This window comes from Lithobates pipiens, unplaced genomic scaffold, assembly GCF_037356315.1.
Source record: "Lithobates pipiens isolate NorthernLeopardFrog02 unplaced genomic scaffold, aLitPip1_a1.2 Scaffold_19, whole genome shotgun sequence".
Classification (NCBI taxonomy): Eukaryota; Metazoa; Chordata; class Amphibia; order Anura; family Ranidae; genus Lithobates; species Lithobates pipiens.
In genome coordinates, this window is record NW_027507764.1 from 79,506,157 (window position 1) to 79,532,679 (window position 26,523).

Sequence of the window (26,523 nt, forward strand, 5' to 3'; positions counted from 1 at the left end):
GTACACCCACGTCCGATTATAGCAGGCAAATGTCCCTGCCCCAGCTGCTGGACCGGCGGAAGAAGTTCACTCCCAGCCATCCACATGCCCAGCATTTGAATGCTAGCTTGGCTAAATTGCTAGCACTTCAACTGCTGCCTTTTCAGTTGGTAGACTCGGCCCCCTTCCGTGAGTTTGTACAATGTGCGGTTCCTCAGTGGCAGGTCCCCAAACGCCACTTTTTCTCACGGAAGGCGATTCCGGCTCTCTACCGGCATGTGGAAGGCAATGTCCTTGCCTCGCTGGACAGGGCGGTCAGCGGTAAGGTGCATATTACCGCTGACTCATGGTCCAGCAGGCATGGACAGGGACGTTACCTGTCTTTCACGGCCCATTGGGTCACTCTTCTGGCTGCTGGGAAGGATGCAGGACAAGGTGCAGTAGTGTTGGAGGTTGTTCCGCCACCACGCCTCCAAAATGCTACTATTGGTTGTGACACACCTCTCTCCTCCACCCTCTCCTCTTCTTCTTCCTCCAAGGCCTCTTCCAGTGCTCTGTCCTCAGAACCAGCGGTGCTCCGTAGGCGTTCCAGGGGCTACGCAAGTACGCAGGCAAAACGATGCCATGCCGTGCTTGCGCTGGTTTGTTTGGGGGACAGGAGCCACACTGGGGCGGATGTTTTGTCAGCTCTGCAGGGGCAGGCCGAGAGGTGGTTGACGCCACGCCAGCTTAAGCCAGGAATGGTGGTTTGCGACAATGGCACCAACCTCCTCTCCGCCCTCCGACAGGGACAACTGACCCATGTGCCCTGTGTAGCTCAAGTCCTTAACCTGGTGGTGCAGCGGTTCTTGGGCAGGTACCCCGGCTTACAGGATGTCCTAAAGCAGGCCAGGAACATCTGTGTGCATTTCCGCCGATCATTTAATGCCTGTGCTCGGCTGGCTGAGCTCCAAAAGGAGTTGAACCTGCCCAAGAACCGCCTTATATGTGACATGCCCACCAGATGGAACTCAACATTGGCCATGCTGCAGCGGCTGCACACGCAGCAGAGGGCCATCAATGAGTACCTGTGCGACTACGGCACCAGGACAGGGTCAGGGGAGCTTGGATTTTTCTCACCACACCAGTGGGGCATGATCAGGGATGCATGCACTGTCATGTCACCGTTTGAGGAGGCCACAAGGATGGTGAGCAGTGACAGTGCATGCATCAGTGACACTGTACCTCTTGTCCACCTCTTGGAGCATACGCTGCATGGAATAATGGACAGGGCACTTGAGGCAGAACAGAGGCAGGAAGAGGAGGACTTCCTTGCCTCTCAAGGCCCCCTTTATCCAGACAGTGTTCCTGCTGTGCCACCCATCACACAGGAAGAGGATGAGGAGGAGGAAGAGGAGGAGGAGGATGATTGTGTCAGCATGGAGGTGGAGGCTGGCACTCAGCATCAGCATCAGCAGCAGCAGCAGCAGCAGCAGTCTTATAGGGATGATTTACAGTCCCAAGAAACACGTGGACTTGTACGTGGCTGGGAGGAGGTAGCTGCGGATCATGTTGTCCTTAGTGACCCAGAGGACTCCGGGCCGAATGCCTCAGCTAACCTACGCTGCATGGCCTCCCTGATCCTGCAAAGCCTGCGGAAGGATCCTCGTATTCTTCGGATCAAGGAGAGGGACCATTACTGGCTGGCCACTCTCCTTGATCCACGGTACAAGGGTAAGGTTGCCGACCTTATCTTGCCATCGCAGAGGGAGCAGAGGATGAGACATCTCCGGGAGGCCTTGCAGAAAGGTCTGTGCAACGCGTTTCCAGAGACTGGGAGGTTACAAACTCCTGGTCCTGGACAACGTGTTGCTGAGGCATCAGTCAGAAGGAGCGGTGGAGAAGGTGGCCGTCTGACTGATGCTTTCAGACAATTTTTTAGTACGCAGCCCCAAGGTATGATTGGTTCCAGCACCCATCGCCAGCGTCTGATTTACATGGTGCAGGAATACCTAGGGGCAAGGTCAGACTTGGACACCTTTCCCACCGAAAATCCTCTGGCTTACTGGGTCTTGAGGATGGATCACTGGCCAGAGCTTGCACAGTATGCAATTGAGCTACTGGCCTGTCCTGCATCCAGCGTTCTTTCGGAACGCACCTTCAGTGCTGCTGGTGGCTTTGTTACCGATCACAGGGTGCGCCTGTCCACCGAATCAGTTGATCGACTGACCTTCATCAAGATGAATCAGTCTTGGATCACCCACAGCTACCAAGCACCTGAAGCTGATGTAACCGAATAATTTTTTTTGAAATACCACATCCCTTCAAGACTGCCTATGCTGATGCTGAGTGACTGTCCTGTTATGTTGATTGTCTATCCTCTTCCTCCTCCGCTGATATGTTGGAAGAACATTTTTGGTTCTGGGTGATGCCAGCAGCCCAATTTTTCTGCCCCTGTTTAACAGGGGCGTTTAATTACAATTTTTGATGCAATGCTTTGCAGCAGGGCTAATTCCTGCAATAAAACTAGAGTATATGGCAGAGGTTGCAGTGTGGTGGCACCAGCACCAGTGCCTAAGGCCCAATTTTTCTGCCCCTGTTTAACAGGGGCGTTTAAGTACAATTTTTGATGCAATGCTTTGCAGCAGGGCTAATTCCTGCAATAAAACTAGAGTATATGGCAGAGGTTGCAGTGTGGTGGCACCAGCACCAGTGCCTAAGGCCCAATTTTTCTGCCCCTGTTTAACAGGGGGCGTTTAAGTACAATTTTTGATGCAATGCTTTGCAGCAGGGCTAATTCCAGCAAAAAAACTAGAGTATATGGAAGAGGTTGCAGTGTAGTGGCACCAGCACCAGTGCCTAAGGCCAAATTTTTCTGCCCCTGTTTAACAAGGAACATGTAATTACAATTCTTGATATAATATTTCACAGGAGGGCCCCTTCCTGTGCCCACCCAGAGTAACGGTGAGGACTTATAGTGTTGTGGCACCAGCACCACAACCACCAAAGGTCAATTTTTCTACCACTGTTCAACAATGGCATGTAATTACAATTCTTGATATAATCGTTCACAGCAGGGCGCTCCAGCGCCCACCAAGAGTCACTTTGAGGGCTTACAATGTTGTGGCAAAACCAACACCTTGTTCCGCCATTTCTGCAGAGCATATAGGGCAGGCCCCTACTTTCAAACATCCAACTTACAATCTCCTACTTGCAAACGGAAGGAGACAACAGCAAGTGAGATGAAAAAAGATGGACGACAAAACAAATTATACAGGGGTGATAACCCTTCCCTATGTTTTCCAAAAAGCTTAAAAATCGTTTTTTTGACTGGAGCTACACTTTCAAAATGTACCAGTTGAAAATTACAAACAGATTCAACTTAACACAACAAACCTACACAGTCCCTGTCTTGTTTGCACCGCCTGTATACTGCTGTTCTGAGTATATAGGGCCTGGGGGCCACACGCATTTCCTCTTAATATGCGTACAAGACCCAAATAGGCTGGTTATGGGCAGGGAGGGCTACCCATCCCATTTTTCTGAATGATTTTCAACCATATTGCAGGAACCAGATATAGCATTAAAACCGCAAGCAGTTTTAAATGGTGTTATTTCCGTTAAATGTCATTTTGTGCAGGGACTGTTCTAAACACGGGAAACACGTGGCACTTCACAGGCATACTACAGACACCCCCAGGCACCATATTTACAGGAATATTTCACTTTTTTTTTCACTTTAATCGTCATTAAAATCAGTGCTCCCGCCAAAACGGCCATTTTTAAAAACATTTTAGGCATTGACCCATGTCCCCTGGGGCAGGAGCCAGGTCCCCAAACCCTTTTTAGGACAGTATCTTGCATATTAGCCGTTAAAATTAGCACTTTTCATTTCGAACGTTCGAGTCCCATAGACTTCAATGGGGTTCTAACGTTCGTAACGAACGTGGGGTCCGTTCGAAAGTTCTGGTACGAACCGAACCGGGGGGTGTTCGGCTCATCCCTAGAAAGGACCCTTACATTCCCAGAGGAGGAGTGTCTGCATTAAGTTTGTACTAGTACATGTAACATTGATTCAAACTAAACTCCAGCCAATGTTTTTTTTATGTATAGATTTGGAGGGTTGGGCACAGTACAGAAGATATTTATTGCTGTCTATGAGGGTTGACAATCCCCAATGACTTTTTGAACTGACAAAACATGGGGAAAAAAAGAGTAAAATTTTCATTGACAACCTGAAATATGACAGAAATTCCCATAACAAATAATCTGCCTGGCTTTACAATAAAAAACATGTGAGAATGACTAGGATCATGAAAGACTGGGGGAGTCGAAAAATAAATCCTCCGGCATGCAAACTGTGACATGATCATATTGCACCTAACAGTGGGAGTGGCTTAAAGAGGGATGATTAACGTGATTCTAGAATAAATCATTAGAAAAAAACTAAAAATAAATAACAAACATGTAATACTTACCTGCTCTGTGCAATGGCTTTGAATAGAGCAGCCCTGATCCTCTTCTCTTTTGGGTCCCCTGCTGGCAGTCCTGGCTCCTCTTCCCCGTCGAGTGTTCCCATAGCAAGCCTCTTGCTATGGGTGCACTTTAGCAGGTTTACGCCCAAACTGTGCGCTATGTGTGTCCATTCACAAACACAGTGTGTGGCTTGGCCCACCCCCACTCTGTGCTCATTGGCTCACTGGCTGTGATTGACAGCAGTGTGAGCCAATGAGGAGAGAGAGACCCAGGAGAGACACTTTTCTCATGCACATCGCTGGATCGAGATGGTGATCAGGTAAGTATAAGGGAAAGCTGGGGGAGGGGGGGGGTCTGCAACCAGGGTTTTTTTAACCTTATTTTTACCTTAAATTTTTCATTATACTTTTCTGCACTTAAAGAGATATCACTTTTTCTGACTGAGCCTACCCTAAAAAAGAGCCCAAATAAAACCAGCAATTGTTGAGACAATGAACGTTTTGGTCAGGACTTGGCAACATATAACATAAAGTGTATAGAGTGTACCAGTCAGGGATCAGGAGTAGGGAGGAGCACAGGTGTGGTCCGAATGGAGTCTGAACCCACCTGAGCTATCCTGCTGGGAAACTGTCAAAGTGAGCAGCCAATCATAGGCGATGGAGGCATTCCCCACCCTGCTGCCGTACCTATGCAAGACATTCCAAACCCACTTGCACTCATCCCTGATCAGGAGTAAGTAACAAACAACAGTGCAGCAGTCAGGGTGGGGGGAAGAGAGAGGGGAGAAGAGGGGAAGGAAGGGGGAGAGGGAGAAAGATGGGGGGAGGGAGAGGGTTTAAGGGGGTGAGAAGGGGAAAAGAGGGAGAGAGAGAGAAGAGGAGGCAGGGTAGCTAACCAAGGTAGAGACTGTTACATCTAAGGGGGGCCCCCATAATTATGATGAAAAAGAGAGCCCAGGCAGAAGAGCAGCAGGGTTGGGTGGTTAATGGCTATGCAAAAACCAATATATCACAGCAGCTCACAAAGCGGTTGTGGGCAGACTTTTAAAGACCCATGCCACTTAATAAATTTCCCTGTTGCCAGGTGACGTCACATGTCAAAGCTAGTCAATTTAAGATCTGCTGAATTGGGGCATAGCGTGACTCATGCAATGCCCCTGCTCAGCCTACCACCAGAACTACTGTAAGCAGCAGAGGGAACTTTTTTTACAGACATTGCTCCTGCCCAAAGACTTTTATGGACAGGAGCAAAACACAGCTATTTTTACAAATTGCTCATAAATTAACGAATGGTTGGCTGCCCTGCTGACTATGTCCCCATTGGGGAGATTTATATTTTAATGACCACTGCAGCTATCATTACCATTAACATGGCAGATTGTATTTTTCTTAAATCCTGCTGTTAAATTAGCTGTTGATCCTGACTGTAGATCCATTTTTTACTTCCTGTCATAGGTGTACACAGCCTGTTACAATTAGAGTGCACACCCCAAAGCTCAATCACACATGCCTTTCTCTGCACCCTCAGCTGCACTGGACAGTAAATGTGTAAATGTAATGGGAAGTGCTCTGTGCTGAGCGGCTTCCTGTTCATTCACAAACTGAAGCATAGTAAAGTGTGTGTTCACTGTGTTCATTTAGAAAAGGAAGGGGTCGTTAAATTACATATTTACTAGTCCCTTCCCCCACTCTCCATTCTGAAACATCCCCCCCAGCAGCCAGGGGGAAAGGAGAGGAGGGAAACCAGCAGCACTGCGGGGGGTACCACTTGGGGGGAGGCGGGGGAATTGACACCACATACAGTGATTAGGGTGTGCCCAGGCACACCTTTTTACACCCCCTGTGCACGCCTATGCTTCCTGTAATAGGGTGACAACACTGTTAGTAAAATCCCACATCAATATAGTCACCCTGAGGAAAGAATAAAATTTAAGCTTAAATATGTGTTTATGGTCAAAATTTTAAATTCATATGTTTATTTCCACATCAAATTTTATGGCGTTTCAAGGGGCGAACTCTCTTTCCCAGAGCTAAAGCTCTGACAAAGAGGGTTCGCCCCTTGAAATGCTTAAACTGCATTGGACGCTGAAAGGTCTTCCAGTGCTACCTATTGAACGGTGTGGAATTTATGAATCGAATTGTGCAGCGATAATGCGCCCTCTGTTTGCTGTTTTGTAGTGTTACATGAAAGGATATCCACAAGTCCTAAAGGGGAGAGCAAGGCATGTCAGCCCTATTTTTGGAAACCGGGGAAGAGGACAGATCATCAACTTGGAAAGCACCACACTCAAACTTAGGGGATTGTTCTTGAAAAAACAAAAAACTTGCCATCACCCTCATCTATAGCTGACTATCGCAGTAAGTGGCATTGGAGGGCTAAAACAGGTAACAACAAAAGCCTGGGGAATGGCCAGGAAAAAAACCAAAGCCTACTTATCACCAGCTCGCGGACAACCGAATAAACCTGTCTAACACAGGGTGACCAGACATCCCCGGTTTTCGGGGACAGTCCCCGGATTGAGGACACTGTCCCCAGACCAAGTCTGTCCCCGGGTTTGTCCCCGGATTGGATTTGAACAGAGGCTGGGGCAATTTCAAAATCATAAAAAAAATTCTGAATTACGCCCCCCCCGCTCCGCCGCTCCTACTAGCCTAGGGGGATGTCACGTTTACCTTACCATCCGATCTAAGACACGATCGTGTTACAAAATATTGCGGCACCCCTTCAAATTTTCCTCATTGCGATCTACTGGCCTGGGGCCATTTTTGGTCAGCCATTTGAGCGTAGCCATTCCATTCCAGTCATCGCTGGCTTTTCATTAGTGCGCATTTACACATCCATTTTGTCTTTCAACAAATATCCCCTGAAGAAACCCCATCGGGCGAAACATGACGGGACACAAATGCTGAAAAACTTCAATCCCTCTATACTTTATGATATGTAACTGTACTGTGCAATATTTGGTATAGCTATCTTTATTGGTTTTAAATGTCTGTTTTATTGTTGAATAAACTTTGTTATATCTTTATAAGTTATATGGTTTCTTTGTGTATTTGGCACCCTAAAGGTCCCATTAAACTACCTCCTGAAATCCTTAGGGGGATGTATTTTTTCCATTATCTGTGCCCCTTTCTGATGATCCTATGCTGGTCGGAGCGGAGGGAATATTTTTTTCAGTATCGGGTCCATGTTCTTCTGCCTTGGCTCAAGTCCCAGCCAGCCGCCTACCTGCTTATTTCTTTGCCTTCCTATCCTCCGCTACCAACCCAGTAATAGCCAGGGCCCGGAGAGTAAGACTTGACAGGCTGTGAGGCAGGCGGCCACGGTGAAGGGCAGAGAGTTACTGATTGCCGCCATTACTAGTAAAAAAAAATATGTCCCTTGATTTAATTTAAAAAATCTGGTCACCTTAGGCCTCATGCACACGAGACGCAGATGAAACCTCTGTTAAAAAAAGCTGAAACGCGCGTTTTGCCGCGTTTGCATGCCGCGTTTAGACGCGTTTAGACGCGTTTGCGTTTAAACGCGTTTCTAAAGATAACATCATGTAGACCCTCCCCAAGCTCTCAAAGCAATTTTTTTAACTATTTCTGCTATTTTGATCAGAGTGAGCAGCAGCAGCATAGAGAGCAGTTGTACACTTGCATTTGCCGTGTCACTTGCCACGGCACCTGCCACAAGTTGTGGATTGTCCACTTGCCACGTCACTTGCCACAAGTTGGGGATTGTCCACTTGCCACATCACCTGCCACGTCACCTGCCACAAATTGTGGATTGTCCACTTGCCACGTCACTTGCCACATCACCTGCCACGTCACTTGCCACGAGATGTGGATTGTCCACTTTCCACGTCATCTGCCATGCCACCTGCCATGCCACCTGCCACAAGCTGTGGATTGTCCACTTGCCATGTCATGTCACAAGCCACATCACCTGCCACAAGTTGTGGATTGTCCACTTGCCACGTGACTTGCCACATCACCTGCCACGTCACTTGCCACATCACCTGCCACAAGTTGTGGATTGTCTACTTGCCGCGTCACTTGCCACATCACCTGCCACGTCACTTGCCACGTCACCTGCCACAAGTTGTGGATTGTTCACTTGCCACGTCACCTGCAACGTCACCTGCCACAAGTTGTGGATTGTCCACTTGCCACGTCACTTGCCACAAGCTGTGGATTGTCCACTTGCCACATCACTTGCCACGTCACCTGCCACGTCACTTGCCACGTCACCTGCCACAAGTTTTGGATTGTCCACTTGCCACGTCAGCTGCCACGTCACTTGCCACGAGATGTGGATTGTCCACTTTCCACGTCATCTGCCATGCCACCTGCCACAAGCTGTGGATTGTCCACTTGCCACGTCACCAGCCACATCACCTGCCACAAGTTGTGGATTGTCCACTTGCCACGTGACTTGCCACATCACCTGCCACGTCACTTGCCACATCACCTGCCACAAGTTGTGGATTGTCTACTTGCCGCGTCACTTGCCACTTCACCTGCCACGTCACTTGCCACGTCACCTGCCACAAGTTGTGGATTGTTCACTTGCCACGTCACCTGCCACAAGTTGTGGATTGTCCACTTGCCACGTCACTTGCCACAAGCTGTGGATTGTCCACTTGCCATGTCACCTGCCACGTCACTTGCCACGTCACCTGCCACAAGTTTTGGATTGTCCACTTGCCACGTCACTTGCCACGTCAGCTGCCACGTCACTTGCCACATCACCTGCCACGTCACCTGCCACAAGTTGTGGATTGTCCACTTGCCACGTCACTTGCCACATCACCTGCCACGTCACTTGCCACGAGATGTGGATTGTCCACTTGCCATGTCACCTGCCATGCCATCTGCCACAAGTTGTGGATTGTCCACTTACCACGTCACCAGCCACATCACCTGGATTTTCCACTTGCCACGTCACCTGCCAAGTCACTTGCCGCGTCACCTGCCAGGTCACTTGCCACGTCACCTGCCACAAGTTGTCTATTGTCCACTTTCCACGTCACTTGCCACTTCACCTGCCATGTCACTTGCCACAAGTTGTGGATTGTCCACTTGCCACATCACTTGCCACCTGCCATGTCACTTGCCACAAGTTGTGGATTGTCCACTTGCCACGTCACTTGCCACAAGTTGTGGATTGTCCACTTGCAATTGCAATTGTTTAAAATATTTTTCTAATGGTTTTTCATCATTTGCAATCATTTTTGAGATTTTTAATGTAAAAAAAAAGGTCACCTTTAAAAACGCATATAAACGCAAACGCGGCTAAACGCGGGTGCTGCGTTTAGCCGCGTTTTGCGTCTGAAACGCAGAAATTTTTGTTTCTGAACGCATTTTTTTGCTTCTGGAAAAACGAGATTAAACGCAACTGCATATAAACGGAAAAAAACTAGACTGTGTGCATGGACACATAGGATAACATTGAATGAGTTCAGGTGCAGTTGAAAAAACTGTCCAACTGCATCTGAACGCGCGTTTAACTGCGTCTCGTGTGCATGAGGCCTTAGTCTAATGGTATCCGTTAAAAACGGGTTTAGTCTGCATGCATTTGCAAATGCATGTGTGAGCCACAGAGCCACGTCACGGCACCCTGGTATCTGTGGTTGTTCTTGAAACCTCTCACTAACTGCTTATATGACAAAATAAACCTATTCAAATGCTGATTTTACTTAACTGAAGATACAGTCACATGACAATTCTCTCTTCTGTTTACTTCCTGGCTTTCTTCATCAGGTGTCCACATCATTGCCTGCACGAACTGGACACCTCCTATTGGTGGCGGCAGCAGTATGTCCAGCAGCTGGTCCTCTCTCATAGGCTCCAGAGGCAGGAGAACTCATAGGGGCGGTGAGGCGAACTACACCCAAGAATATTCAGAGCAGGGAAAAATGTCTGGTCTCCAGGGCATGAAATCAGCTTAGCTCATAAAATGAACTGTGACTTTGATCAATTGCACTCCGGGATGGCTTCGGAAGAGGTGTTTGGAATCAAGACCGAGGAGGCGAAAAGTAACTGATGCACAATGCATTATTTAAACTTCTTATTTGAGTGGAAAGCCTGGAGTTCTGCTTTTGGCTACTTTCACACTGGGGCTTTGGGGGCGTCGGCAGTAAAGTGCCGCTATTTTTAGCGGCGCTTTACCAGAGTTTTTGCTGAGGTTTTCGGCCACAGGTGGGGTGCTTTTAAGCTCTGCTAGCGGCCGAAAAAAGGGTTAAAACCACCCGTAAAGCACCGCTGCAGCGGCACTTTGCTGGCAGTTCAGTGGAGCTACCCATGGGCATGGGCACTTTAGGAGAGGTGTATACACCGCTCCTACAGCACTGCAAAGATGCGGCTTGCAGGACTTTTTTTTACCGTCCTGCCAGTGCACCGCTCCAGTGTGAAAGCACTCGGGCTTTCACATTGGAGTGAGAGGAGAGGCTCTTTCAAGGCACTTTGCAGGTGCTATTTTAAGCGTTATATCGAGTGTAAAGCGCCTCAGTGTGAGAGTAGCCTTAAAAAAAAAGTTTGTGTGTACTGTGATCTGGATTAAATATGTATTTGGACAAGGAGAGTTTAGTGACATTTAAACAAACCTGTTGCTTTGCCTGGTGTGAGCAAAGTACAAATGCAATTTAAAAAGTTTACATTATTTATTTAAAATAAATTAGACTCCAAAGCATTATAGTTTCAATTTAAACACTTTAGTCTGCTCATTTTATTATACTGCCCCACGACCATAAGCTGTGCTATTTCAAAGGAGATTTAATTGAGTCATCGCTGTACCTTACTCATTCTGAGAGCATCTCTGTGTCACCATTCCCCACAGCTCCTATGTAAAGTATAACTTTAAAGGTGAATTCTGAAACCTTTATCACAAGTGTAAAACAACCTAATGAGTCACTTGTAGCCGAAGTAAATATGACATGCCTGAACATGTTTAAATATACAATATCATGCATAATTTATATAATATATAGCCCTGTAATGCAAAAGTGGCATAACTTGTTTACTAACTTACATAGGTTGTTCAAATGTCACATGTTGGTGGAGTAACTCTCTTTTAATGCAGATAAATACCCGGTTCCAGGCAGAAGCAAAACGCTGTCATCATAGGCGTGTGCACAGGGCGTGCCGGGTATGCCTGGGCACACCCTAATCTGGGGGTCTACCAACAATTGCAGGCACCAAGCAGGTGACAGGTAGACTGTGCAATCATTCCTTGTCGACCCTTGGAATCAGGACAGGAGGGGCAGCAGGGGCAGCAATTACTGGAACAGATATGTATTTTCCTCCTGCAGCAGCTAAAGTAGGCTTCTCCTCTCCCTCCCGCCAGCATTCAGCTGCCACAGGAGTAAAATACAGGGGATTGGTACCAGCAAATGCCACCTCCACCACCCTTCCTGTTCCTATTCTTCTTCTTTCTGCCCCCCTGTGTGCTCCCCTGGTCACCTTTCTGCAGCGATGTCAGCTTCCCCTCCTCTACCGACAGCTGCTGTGGGGGATCATTTTAGATGAAAAACGGGGAAGGAGCTTGTAAATATGTAATTTAGTGACCCCTTCCTTTTCTGAATAAACACAGTGAACGATTGGTATGTACACTCACTGTGCTCACTGATAACTGAAGCATAGTAAACTGTCATTACCAGTGGTGGCTGCTGTTTGTTTCTGGGGGGGGTTGGTTGGGTCAATCGCCCCCCCCCCTTTGATCGGTTGGTCGGCCCCACACTTACTCAAGCAGGCAGCACTTCCCTGCGGGCAGCGGCTTCCCATGCTTCTCTCCACCAAAAAGCCGTGCATTTCTTCCCTCCTCCTTCTAGGCGGCCAATAGGGTGACTTGTCTCTGGACCCAATTATGATTTGCGGGGAGGAGATATTCATTTTCTATTGTCAGATAACTGGGTGGGCTCAGGGCGCAGTGCCCTGTGCAACAAGCCCACCCTTTTTTGGAGACTATTAGAGCCTCTGGCTCTAATCATGTGCTTCCAAATAAAAAAAAAACATTGTAATCCATGCATCTAGCACCCTGCATGCATCCAGCACCCCACGCCCCTAATTCACCAAAGCCCCTCAACAGGGTTCCTAAAAAATGGTAAAAGATCGTTTAATAAAATAAAATACAGCCTGAGGGCTTTCACACTGGAGCGGTGCGCTGGCAGGGCATCAGAAAAAGTCCTGCCAGCAGCTTCTTTGGAGCGGTGAAGGAGCGGTGAACTCACCGCTCCTCCATCGCTGCTCCCCATTGAAATCAATGGGGCAGCGCTGCGATACCGCAGGCAAAATGCTGCTCCGGCAGTGTTTTGCGGGCGGATTTAACCCCGCTAGCGGCCGTATATCGCCGTTAAAGCGAAGCTAAATATAGTGCCACTTTACCTCTGACGCTGGTGGTGGTGCAGGGTGTAAGGGGTCTTACAATACAATTTAATGCAGGAGAATTAGGGGGTCCCTGCTCATGAGTGGCTACAATTTAAAACTAACTTTCAGCAATGGCCAATGTTTAAAGGAGAGCTCAAAAAATGTCACCTCCTAAATGGAAGTGTGCTAAAGCTGGCCATTGATGGTTCGAATTTCAAATGAAAATTCTTAGCACAAGAATGTTCTAAGAAAGTTCATTCATTTTTCTAATTATTAGTGGGTCAAATCAACATTTATTTTCGAGTACAGTGATGAGAATTCAAATTGTGACAGCGCTGAAAGCTGAAAATTGGCCAGGGCAGGAAGGGGGTGAAAGTGCCCTGTATTGAAGTGGTTAAAGCAGTAAAGCCCCGTACACACGAGAGGACTTATGTCCGACAGACTTCCGAAGGAGTTCCGTCGGAGTTCTGCTGGAATTCCGACGGAGTTCTGACAGACTTTTCGGCTGAGCGGACTTGGCCACACACGATCACACTAAACTCCGACGGATTCGAACGTGATGACGTACGACTGGATTCGAATACGGAAGTTCATAGCCAGTAGCCAATAGCTGCCCTAGCGTCGGTTTTAGTCCGTCGGAATAGCATACACACGAGCGGATTTTTCGAAGGTACCGGGTCCGGCGGAGTTCCGTCGGGAAAATTTGAAGCATGTTCCATATTCTAAAGTCCTTCGGACTTTGGCGAGTCAAAAGTCCGTTGCAGCCCACACACGATCGAATAGTCTGACGGACTCAGTCCGTCGGACTTTGGATGTTGAAAAGTCCGCTCGTGTGTACGCGGCATAACACTAATTACAGTGCATTGTAATATATTACAGCTTATCAATCATGAGATGTGGTGTCTTCATTTGTTTTCTTTTCTTTTTTTATGATTTTTTTTGCTCTGTTTTCACATGGGAATCTGACCAGTAACACCTTCTGTGTTAGCGAGACACAACTGGAATGAATGGATGGAATGAGCATAGGAGGCACAGCAAACAGCAGCACTGTCAGCCTTGGGGGAGTGTCAAATGTGTTACCAGATTTAGAACCACCAACAAATTGAAGCAAAACTCCAGCTAACACTAAGATCAGTTACAGCAAACAGATTTTCTTCCTTTTGGGATAACGGTTTTGCATGAATACATAAGAGCTGATCATTTTAACCACCCCTGCCAGTATCTCATTCATTTAAACTGATACATTCTTCTGGAGAGTGTGAGCTTTTGAAAAGCAACAGACTTGCCTGCAGGATTACCAGATGAAAATAGAAGAAAGAAAGCCTAGAAAAGAAAAGGAATACAGCCATCACATCTAAGAATTGGTAAGCTGCAATCTAAAAAAAAAAATTTTGCTTTTGGGTTTAATATTGCTTTAAAATTACTCAGTTGTTATTAAATAACTGAAAATAAATGCTTTACATCAAATAAAATGAATAATACCTACCTGTCCAACCCTCAGCACTGCAAATTCTCACTCACTTGAACAGCTAAGGAAAAAATCCCCTGGGAATGTCAGATTTCCAGTCCACTTCTGGGCTCTGTGGTTCAGCCTGCAGGCCTCCATACAGCTTTTGGCCACAAAAGTGACAGGTGCATCCAGGTCGCCAAGGGTTTTTGATTGTTTCACAGTTTGGATGTGGTGGATTGTCCTCCCTTTTATCTTAGACAGCTGGTTAAAATTTTTTGAAAATGCTATGTGTTTGGTCAGCATTAGACCTTTCTGACCAGAGCAGTTTTATTATGTAAAGGTCTGTTTTACTATTTACTTATTGCAGGGCGTACCAAACATTTCTCTGCCTCTTCCTACATTTTATGAAATGCACAATTATTTTTTCCTACGGGAATCTGCAAACCGTTGCAGAGCATCGCAATGTCAGGTTCCTGCAGGACCACCCTCCAGCTTTCTTGCCCATTCCTCTGCATGCGCTTTCAATTAAAAACCTGGAGGAAGTGTCAATGGACTGCAAGGGATGCACAACCAATCTGCGTAAATTACTGGTGCTATATAAAATAATAATGAATAATAATAATAATAATTTTAAATGCTACAGCAGCTGTGGGGTAAAGGAACCTCCACCCAGGAATTATCAGCTTCCTGTCATTTAATAAAACATGAATTTTTGAGTTTACAAATGCATGCTCATTCTCCTTCGCAGATCATTAAAAGAAAAAAAAAAAAGTTTCATATATATTGAAAGCGATCTTTTTCATGAGACTAATCACTGTGATTCTATTATCAGCTCATAACTGTGGCAGGATGTCAGAACAGGTGTTGCCGAAATCTTGAACAAATTGTACATATGTAAAAGAAAACAGGATAGAAACAGAAACCACACTTTAAACACTTTAAAAAAAGTTAGTCATATTTATGATTCAGACCTTATTTTTGTGGTTTAATGCAATATATATATTTGTTGTGTCTGAATGCAGTACAAATAGTGACTTGCAGCCTATATACTTGAAGAGCGCTGCTGTTGGAAAGCAGACACTCTTTGGTTAAACCAAAGTTCCCCCTTTGTACATTTTCCACAAATAAAATATCACAGGATGCCGATTGCTATGGGTGATCTGCACCAAATAAAAAAACAAAGGCGTTGGATTTACACTTTTCTGACCATAACTGTCACTTAAGCACTCTATAGATCTCCAGCAGTGAGCTCATTCTGCTGGTGTACCTGGGTCCATCACCTAGGCCAGTGGTTCGCAACCTCAGTCCTCAAGTACCCCCAATGGGCCATGTTTTCAGATTTTCCTTTACTTTGCACAGCTGCTTTAAATCAATATCAATGACATGGTATTAAAGTGGTTGTAAACCCTTACAACCAACTTTGACCTACAGGTAAGCCTAGATTAAGGCTTACCTGTAGGTCCAAGAAATATCTCCTAAACCTACATGGTTTAGGAGATATTTGCCAAAAGACAGGCACTGCTGTCTACGGCGCATGCGCTGTAGACAGAGGCACGCAGGCGCACTGAGTGTGACGCGGTCAATGGCGATATGCCGCGAGTGGCGGCTCCCGTGCGCATGTGCGGGAGTGACGTCATCACGGATTCGCCGAATGACAGCGGTGGAGCGGCGAGACCCACCGAGAAGATGGATGCTCCGGACTACAGGGGACAGCGTTGACTTCGCTGGTTCCTGTGTCAGGTAAGTGACACATAATGGACTACTATGCGATGCATAGTAGTCCATTATGCTTTACCTTTGCAGGGAATGAAAGAGGAAGTAAACTCATCAGGGTTTACTTCCTCTTTAATAAGAGCTATTATATCTAAGGGAAGTTCCCAAAACATGGCCTGTTGGAGGTACTTGAGGACTGAGGTTGAGAATCACTGACCTATGCTATTCAGGGCAAAGTGACTGGTTCTGTTTAGCCTCTTGCCAACCATATACTGTATTTATAAGATGGCAAGGTTACATACCTAGTATGTGTTCCTGCACTTCCGGGTCTGGGGCGCCACCGGTAACCCGCTTCTGCTGCCAATCAGTGGGTCTGGCAGACTCAGTGTTCACAGGAACAGTAAACAAGGCAGACTGCAGTTCTGTCAGTAGGGAAGGCACTGATCATGTGTTTCTGCAAGGCAGGAATCAATGCCTTCCCCTAGTAAAATCACCTCCTACACAGTAACCAAGCACTGGCTAGGCACACAGTTAACCCTTTGATTGTCCCTGATGTTAACCCCCTTCCCAGCCAGTGTCATTAGTACAGTGGCAGTGCATATTTTAGCACTGATCACTGTATTAGTGTTACTGGTTCCCAAAAAATGTCAAAAGTGTCACAGTCCCGTTATAAGTCACTGATTGCTGCCATTACTAGTTAAAAAATAAATAAATAAAAATATCTTTGTTTGTATACATAGTTAGTAAGATTGAATAAAGACACCAGTCCATCCAGAGTGAATTGTCTCTATCCCTGTACATTGCACACTCACATTGGTCCCTACCCTCAAGGAGCCCACAATCCAAGGTCCCCATTGATATACTAGGGCCAATTTTGGACAGAAGCCAATTAACCTACCTGCATGTCTTTGGAGTGTGGGAGGAAACCAGAATACCTGGAGGAAACCCACACAGGCACAGGGAGAACATGCAAACTCCAGGCAGGTAGTGTCATGGTTGGGATTGAACCAGCAACCCTTTTTACTGCTAGTCGAGAGTGCTAACCACTACACCACGGTGCCACCCAAAATGCTGTAGATGTAGATTCTATAAGTTTTGCACAAACCAATCAATATACGCTTATTGGGATCTTTTACCAAAAATATGCAGCAGAGTAAATGTTGGCCTAAATTGATAAAGAAATTGGATTTTTATTTTATTTTATTTTTTACAGAGAATTTGAAAAAAATCTAATTGCTTCATCAATTTAGATCAATATGTATTCTGTTGCATATTTTTGGTAAAAAAATCCCTGTAAGCATATATTGATTGGTTTGCGCAAAAGTGGTAGCTTAGCTCTGAGAAAAGAGTTGTGCCCCCGAAACACACCAGATTCACCCCATGATATGAATTAGCACGTCTCTACACTGTGTGGTTTTATGGCTCATCAAGATTTGCTTTTTGTGAGTACCCACTTTTTATGGATTTCATCATTCATTAAATGTCATTGGTAATGCATTAGGTGTGTGCGCCTTCCATTTTGTCTTTTTTGTAGTTTCCATCGGATTACCCCATCTGAGGAAGGCAGCATCCACCCAGTCTTGGGATATTGATATTTCTATTGCCCTTCACTTTAGAAGACCCCATAGCGCTGGAAGTGATTATGTTTTTTCAAGTAATAGTTATAGCATCTACAAACTATGGGACATTTTTATTTATTTTTCTTTTTTTTGCTAGAATGGAGGGATGGAGGCAATCAGTGACTTATAGCAGGACTACGATATTGCCTCAGAAAAATCGGACACCTGACACTTTTGAAATTTTTTGGGAACCAGTGACACTAATACAGTGATCAGTGCTAAAAATATGCACTGTCACTGTACTAATGACACTGTCTGGAAAGGGGTTAACAACAGGGGTGATCAAAGGGTTAACTGTGTGCCTAGCTAGTGTTTCAGTGTAGTGGGGGAGGTGCTTTTACTGGAAGGCACTGATCGCTGTTTCTGCTTTACAGAAACACAGGATTCATGCCTTCTGTACTGACAGAACGGCGATCTGCCTTGTTTACATTGCCATTGCCATTCTGTCAGTGTACCGAATGATCAGCTAGGGCCAGCGGACATCGGATCTGTGGGTCCTGCTGTGTAGAAGCACAGCGGGAGCAATCCGCCAGCGGCACTCACTCATGACCTATACCCGGAAGTGCAGGGTCACGTGTATATATGTGATCCTGTGCAGTAAATCTGCTATGGGGTGTTCGGCAAGTGGTTAATAAATCAGATGACTTTCTGCCAGCCCACAAATTCTATAGGTAAGGTATCATTCTTTACCTCCATACCTTTCCCACTCCCCCTGCTACAAGGACTTGTCTGTCTTATTTAGATATTCCAACTTCAATGACTGCTCTATATAATATTGGACTTATCATAGCTAACATTTGATGTCTGTGGCCATGGTTGGTATAAGACAACTGTTAAATGTCACAATCTCAGTAAACATTAAGTGCAAGTACCTATATTAAATTCAATTCTAACATAAACTTTAGGTCATGATACTCACATACTATATCTAAAAACAGAGTTAATGTGCTTATTTGTCATGGAGGATGATGTGAGTCATTTGTTATTATGCACTTGTGGAAACTAATTTATTTTCCTTTACTGCAACCACATTTGTCATTACAGAGGCCTTGTATTTAAAAAAATATATATTAGGTAAAAAAATGAAAGCAATAATTTGATCATTTGATCATTAACAACCTTTAAAAATAGACAATCGGCAACCAAATATTACCTTGAAGTTCGGAATATGTAGAATTAATTTTCACTGTGACCCAACAACTAAAATATAAAATAAACTTTGAATTGCAAACACTCAATAATGGAGCTCAACCTGAAATAAGTTTGTTTTTAAAATGCTTGATACACATATTTTATTATAATTAACTGTAATAAAGACTACAAATTATTCAAATAAGTGTGATGCTTGCATTTGCCTGTTTTTGCTAAGTAACAAAGAGGCAGTTTTATAAATGGCTTTTGTGCTGTCTATAGCTATCTGATATAATTTAACCCTCATTTTTTTGTGTGCTCGCTACTAAAGAATGACATCTGACATCTGATTGGCAGTAATAAAACATTTTATTCAGCATTCTGCAGATTTTTTCTTTCAACAAGTAAAGCTTTTTGTTTTGTTTTTTCACCATTCTTTGTTTCTGCAGTGAAATCTGTGACACATTTCTTATATAAGAAGACACTCACTATGTAGCTTTGTAAAATAATATATTAAAATAGTCCTTTTTAATATTTTATCAATATGCTTTATTCACAATAAAGTTAAGGTTATAATTTTATAGTATTATGTGATCTGTTATAGTGAAATATACTAAAACACATACTTTTAACTTGTTTGTTGTAAATCTCAAATAATTAAAACATTGCTCTTGTTTATTCAACCTCATCCATGCATTCTTAAATTGTATGCAGTATGCAATATGCAATATACAGTATAAATATGTGTGTATATTTTGTGAAAAAATACGTAAAAAGGTTACAATAGAAATGAAAGAATTTTTTTTATTTTTATTCAGTTAGGTGTCAAAAAACGTTTATTGTAAAGGAAAATTAGTCACAACATATATATTTCCCCCATTATAGATACAGTGTGTATATATATATATATATATATATATATATATATATATATATATATATATATAAAATATACACACTGTATCTATAATGGGGGAAATATATATGTTGTGACTAATTTTCCTTTACATATTTATATATGGAGGATATGTAGTATAAGGGTATACAATGGAACAGAAAGCACTGGCAGTGCCCTTTAGATGTATAAGTAGAATGTTTATAAAATAAATTTTATGAATGAATGGGCTTGTAAAAGTATGAAGTTTTATAAATAAAGATTACATGATTTAAAAAAATGAAATCCTTAAAACTCTTGTTTAGAAGGAAGATGTAAGATTTACATGAATTTGAAATACCTTTTATAAATAAATATTTTGAATATATCTTTTATATATTTCACACCCAAAAAAGCAAAAAAATATTAAGATGGGGATAGTCTTGACATCATGCATCTTGCAACATATGTGAAAGCTTTTGTTTGCATTTCACTGTAATTAGAATACGACAGTCTATCGTCCCTTTATTATTTTATACGGTGGTGGCTTTGTGTAACCTGTCTATCCATGCAGAAAATAGCTGCCCACTGGTGGATCTGGGTTTAAACAGCTGACATCTGCTTAGTTTCTCCACCCCCTAGTAGAATAACAAGCTTTCGCAGCCTAATCTACCCCAAATGTATGTAAAAGAGGTCCTAACCACTGACCGGAGTCCCTTTCAGTCAGGGATTGGTCCACATGGCTTCAGGAGCTAAGGAGGCTGATTTGAAATGCAGATCTCCAGACAGCACAGTCCAGCTTGCCCTTTCTCCTTTAATGTGTGTGTCATAGTGAAAAATGGCTCTTATAAGGGTCAGTCACCCATACTTACTTAATTACCTCTTGTTGGACCTGCAGAGCTGTCACAAGCTGTGGTGGATGCAGGAGCTGTTCCCCTGCTAGTGCTGTGTATCCAGGAGCCAGAAATTGCTCTGAAAAGGATTGCTGCTTCAGCCCTGAGTGATCTATCGAAGCATTCTCCGGAGCTGGCTCAGACCGTGGTGGATGCAGGAGCTATCGCCCACTTAGCCCAGATGATTCTAAATCCGGACGCCAAACTCAAGGTACTGCTTTCAATTACTGTTTGATCCGTCTCTGTTTCTGCACTGTGCTTCTGAAAATGCAGCTGTTAAATATTTATCCCATGTAGAATTGTTTTGCTCGTCATTCTTTTTGTAAGGATCTCGCCAATCTTTTTAAAAAATAAGAACATCAGTTATATGTGAAGCAATAACATGGAGCTGCAGAGCCCTCTTTCCCAACCAGTAGGGGTTCTCCTGATGGTTTAATGGGTGCTTTTGACCTTTTAATAGGGTACTTCTAACCAGTTCAGAGATCCTTTTGGTAGGTTAAGCCCGGGTTCACACTGCTTCGACATGAAAGTTGCGTGACTTCTGATCCAACTTTGCCCTGCAACTTCAGTCCAACTTTGATCCGACCTCTATGGTATTGAAGTCGGTCGTATCAAAGTCGGACCAAAGTAGTGCAAGAACCTTTTAAATTTGGAGCAACTTGTGTTGGATCAGTTAAGATGGCTCTCTTACAGAAACATTTAATTTGACATGTCATGTAACTTGTGCTCTAACAAGTTAGATCCCATGTCACACCAGTGTGAACTGGGCCTTAGGGGTAAAATAATAAATAATATGGAAATTGTTTCTGTTTTGTATTAGTTTTAAAACAATCATTTGGCAAACATTCAAACACAGTTAGGGATACTGGTAATAAATGTTCACATGTCAGGGAGTGTGTTACAAAAGTTGATGTATACCTTCCTAGTAAAGGTTTATATGAAGAGAAAAATAATTTAATAAAAATTCAAACTGATGTTTAGCATAAAAAAATCCCTACAGCTTAATCGCATCTCTTACGCATAATGAAGTATGACCCAGGTTGTACAGACAGCTGGATCCTGAAAAAATCTTCACTGCAGGGATGCCTGTCCTCTGCCTGTCTCTGAACTTCTGGCGGGGCAATAGTTAACAGCTTTAGGTCTTCAGGTAGAACATCAGTACAGATGGTCTGATGGGGATACGCCTCCTTCTTCCTCCTCCTCCATTGAGAAAAAATATTTTATTGATAACACTGCATGTATCGCAATCTATGAATGGGGGAGAGAACCCTGTGACTGACCAAACTCTCCCTCATTCACGGGTAATGTTACAAGCAGTTGAAGAGGACAGGCATAGGTGTATGCAGCCTATTGCATTAAGGTTTGTACCCAAAGCTCAAACACACATGACTTTCTCTGCAGCCTTAGCTGCCGGGGCCAGTGAATAAATGGGAACTGCTCTGCACTGAGCGGCTTCCTGTTCATTCACCACCTAAAGCATAGTAAACACAGTTTACTATGCTTCAGTTGTGAACGAACACCGTGAGTGAATATGTTCACTGTGTTCCTTTAGAAAAGGAAGGGGCTGGAAAATTACATATTTACTGGCCCCTTCCCCCACTTTCCATCCCAAAACATCCCCCACAGCAGCAGGTAGGAGAAGAGGGAAGCCAGCAGCACTGCAGGGCAGGTGGGGGAAGCACGGGGGGAAGCCTGGGCAGTAGGGTGATTCTGCACAACATGTAGTGATAAGGGTACACCCCCCGTGCACACCTATGAGGACAGGTATCTCTGCAGTGAAGGTTCCTCCAGGATCCAGCTGACTAAAATAATATTATAATAATGTCAAGACTTTCTCATTAAGAGACCAAAGAAAGAATACTGAAACACATTTTTTTTCCGGAAGAAGAACTGGGATAAACCACCAGGGAACAGGTTTTACAGTCCACCTGGGACTAGACAACCTCCATACATGAAGCCCTCCATTTAGGGTCCCCCTGTCTAGACTACCACCACAATAGGCAAATTGGGAAAGGTCAGTAGACCCCAGAAAGGATGTGGAAGAGGTAGGAAGGAAAAGAAGGAGTATCTTTAATTTGAGTTTAGTGTTGAATGGTTCAGTGTAAACTAATATTATGTGATCAATCACTGTTTGATAGAGTTGCTATATTGTGGTTTTGAAATATTTTAATGCCATAGAGTTCTGTGTGTTACTGCAAGTTTAAAATAGTTCTGTGCGTTACTGCAAGTTTAATGTCATGTATTTCATTGCCTTACTGCTAGTTTAACTCCATATATATTTAATTGCGTTACTGCAAGTTTAACGCCATATAATTCTGTGTGTTACTGCAAGTTTAACGCCATATAGTTCTGTGCATTACTGCAAGTTTATAACGCCATATATTTAATTGTGTTACTGCAAGTTTAACGCCATATAAGTCTTTGCGTTACTTCAAGTCAAAAGCCATATATTTCATTGCATTACTGCAAGTTCAACACAGTATATTTCATTAGGGGTTATTTACTAAAGTAAAATCCACTTTGCACTACAAGTGCACTTGAAAGTGCCCTGAAAGTGCACTTGGAAGCAAAGTCGCTGTAGATCTGAGGGGGACATGCAAGGAAAAGAAAAAACAGCATTTTAGCTTGTACATGATTGGATGATAATATATAGAGTGACTGTACTTCCAAGTGCACTTGCAGTGCAAAGTGGATTTGCCTTTTCGTAAATAACCCCATTTGTGTTACTGCAAGTTTAACGCCGTATAGTTCATTGTGCTACTGCAAGTTTAACGCTGTATATTTAATTGCATGCCTGCAAGTTTAACGCCATACAGTTCTGTGTGTTACTGCAAGTTCAATGCCATACAGTTCTGTGCATTACTGCAAGTTTAACTCCATATAGTTCTGTATGTTACTGTAAGTTTAACGCTGTATATTTCATTGCATTACTGCAAGATTAACGCCATTATTTCATTGTGTTATTGTAAGTTTAACACCATATAGTTCTGTGTGTTACTGCAAGTTTAACGCCATATAGTTCATTGCCTTACTGCAAGTTTAATGCCATATAGTTTGTTTAAGTTACTGCAAGTTTAACGCTGTATATTTCATTGCATTACTGCAAGTTTAACGCTGTATATTTCATCACGTTACTGCAAGTTTAATGCCATCTAGTTCCTTGCATTACTGCAAGTTTAACGCTATATATTTCATTACGTTACTGCAAGTTTAATGCCATATATTTCATTCCGTTACTACAAGTTTAACGCCATATAGTTCTGTGCATTACTGCAAGTTTAACACCATATAGTTCTGTGCGTTACTGGAAGTTTAACGATATATATTTAATTGCGTTACTGCAAGTTTAACGCCATATAGTTCTGTGCATTACTGCAAGTTAAACGGCATATATTTCATTGCATTTCTACAAGTTTAACGCCATAATATAGTTCTGTGCATTGCTGCAAGTTTAACTTCATATAGTTTTCTGTAAGTTTAACTCTGTATATTTCATTGCGTTACTGCAAGTTTAACACCACATAGTTCAATGCATTACTGCAAGTTTAACGCCATATATTTCAATGCGTTACTGCAAGTTTAACGCCATATATTTCATTGCGTTACTGCAAGTTTAACGCCATATAGTTCTTTACTTTACTGCAAGTTTAACGCTGTATATTTCATTATGTTACTGAAAATTCAATGCTGTATATTTAATTGCGTTACTGAAAGTTTAAAGCCGTAAAGTTCATTGCGTTACTGCAAGTTTAACGCTGTATATTTCATTGCATTACTGTAAGTTTAACACCATATATTTCATTGCGTTACTGCAAGTTTAACTATATATATTTCATTGCGTTACTGCAAGATTAACTCCATTATTTCATTGTGTTACTGCAAGTTTAACGCCATATAGTCCTGTGCGTTACTGCAAATTTAACGCCATATATTTAATTGCATTACTACAAGTTTAACGCCATATAGTTACGGGGCACGTGCCCCATGACGACGTCAAATCTGTGACAGAACGCGTCAGTAGGAGCGACCTGCTGACGTCACAGCGCGCTACGTCCGTCTGTTTGTTAGCATGGGCATGTGTTCTGTAGCCGACACAATTTTATACAAATTTTAGGGTGCTTGCTTATACGCTGCAGCATTTTTTACTTTTAAATAAAAATACCCTACAGGTTTTACCTATGATTGCTCCATTTTTCCTTCTTTTGAGCAAACAATTATCTACCCTTCGCCATATCATTTGGTACCAGTGGAGAGCCGATTGAGTAGGGCTGGGAGACCTTTACAGAGGATTTGTCGATTGGATTGTTTTTGCGATTGGATCGTGTGGCGAGAACCTTCTGAGGAAAAGGCCCCGGCCAGGTTATGGCCATATGCGTTTGAAGTTTTCACAGCTGGTAAGCGTGCACTTCACTTGGTGGTGGGATCCTTTCAGCACAAGTCACTTTATTGTGGAAAACATTTCAAGCTGTCACTTGATTTCTCCACGGACTGTGGACTGATTTATATATATTTTTTATATTTATTTTTTTCATTTTTTAATTTTTATGTGGACACATATTTATATGGAATTTTTTCTGTGAACACATTTATGAATTAATTTTTACTATTTTTGATTCACAGCAAATGATATTTATGTATCCACTGTTCATTAATATTTGAATTAATGTTTATTTGTACTTGAATCAATTTTCATCGGAATTGGTCTTTTTTGTTCACATGATTTATTATTTATTTATTTATTTCATTGTTCACATCATGAATTGATTCATTTTTAGGTTATTTAATTTATTTATTATTTTCTTGAGTGCAACCTTTTTTGTATTTTTATTGTTATTGGTGTGTATTTCACATGGTGTTGCTGCTATATAAGTTTCTTTTTTTCTTTGTCCAGCGCAATTTTCTTTGTTACAAATTCATCTGAGATTAGCATGCAAAAAAAAAAAACAGACAACCATTAATTCGATGATATCATCGTGTACGGGGCATTAGGGCATTAGGGTATTATCTACATCATAAATATATGAAATATACAAACATAGCTTAAGGTGTATTAATTATATAATGTGTATTATATATATTAATTATATAAATAAATAATATTTTAAATGATTGTAAGGTTTCTTCCATTGGAGGTATTAAATTGGCAAGTTTGGAGACTAAGGCCGCGTACACACGAGAGGATTGTCCGTCCAACTTAGTCCGCTGAAACGTGTTTCAGCGGACAGTCCGCTCGTGTGTGGGCTTCAGCGGACTTTTTCAGCGGACAGTCTGGCGGACTAAGTCTTTTCCATAATATTGTCTGTCCAACTTTGGTTTCAGCGGACAGTCCGCTCGTGAGTAGGCTAGTTGGACGGACTAAGTATGGCGCATGCTCAGAAAGGATTTACACGGCCGAAGGTTGCATTGCAGTGTATTGGACGTCGTATTTCTAGTCCCGTCGTACGTGCTGTACACGTCATCGCGCAAGCTTTCAGCGGACTGTCTGTTCATCGTGTGTGGTCAAGTCCGTTCATTCAAAAGTAGGACGGACTGTCGGATTGTCTGACGGACTTAGTTGGCCAGACAATCCTCTCGTGTGTACGCGGCCTTAGGGGTTAATTGTGACAGGAAGGAGGAGACCTTTTTTGTTGTAAAAAGTTTGCTCAGATGGCAGAACAGATGCCATTCTTAAAGAAGTAAATTTTGACGAAATATGCTGAATGGGATTAGTCTGTGATGTCCTCACATCTAACAGCATAATATCACTGACCCTACTAATCATACATGGAGGTAGCGGTGTCTAGTAAGGCATTTGTTAAAGTGCTGAATAACATATGAAAATATGAGCTCTTTTTATATTGGTTTTTAATAAAGTTTTGGGTTTTATGCTATGCAAGCCTCTTCAAGTAGAGCCTACGCATTGGAGGAGTACAAAAAAGGAGCCTGCACATTGGTGGAGTACAAAAAGGAGTACAGAGAGAGTGGATCCAGTTAAAACATGGATTTTGACCAACTTAGATATAAGTGGTCAACACCATCTGATGAGTGCAGTGGCGTAACTAGAACCTTCAGGGCCCCG

General features: G+C 43.2%; 1 pseudogene; it reads left to right on the top strand.

Moving 5' to 3' along the window:
- The window catches only part of LOC143998017 (uncharacterized), a 208,032-nt pseudogene that overhangs the window by 144,230 nt on the left and 37,279 nt on the right, over window positions 1-26,523 (top strand).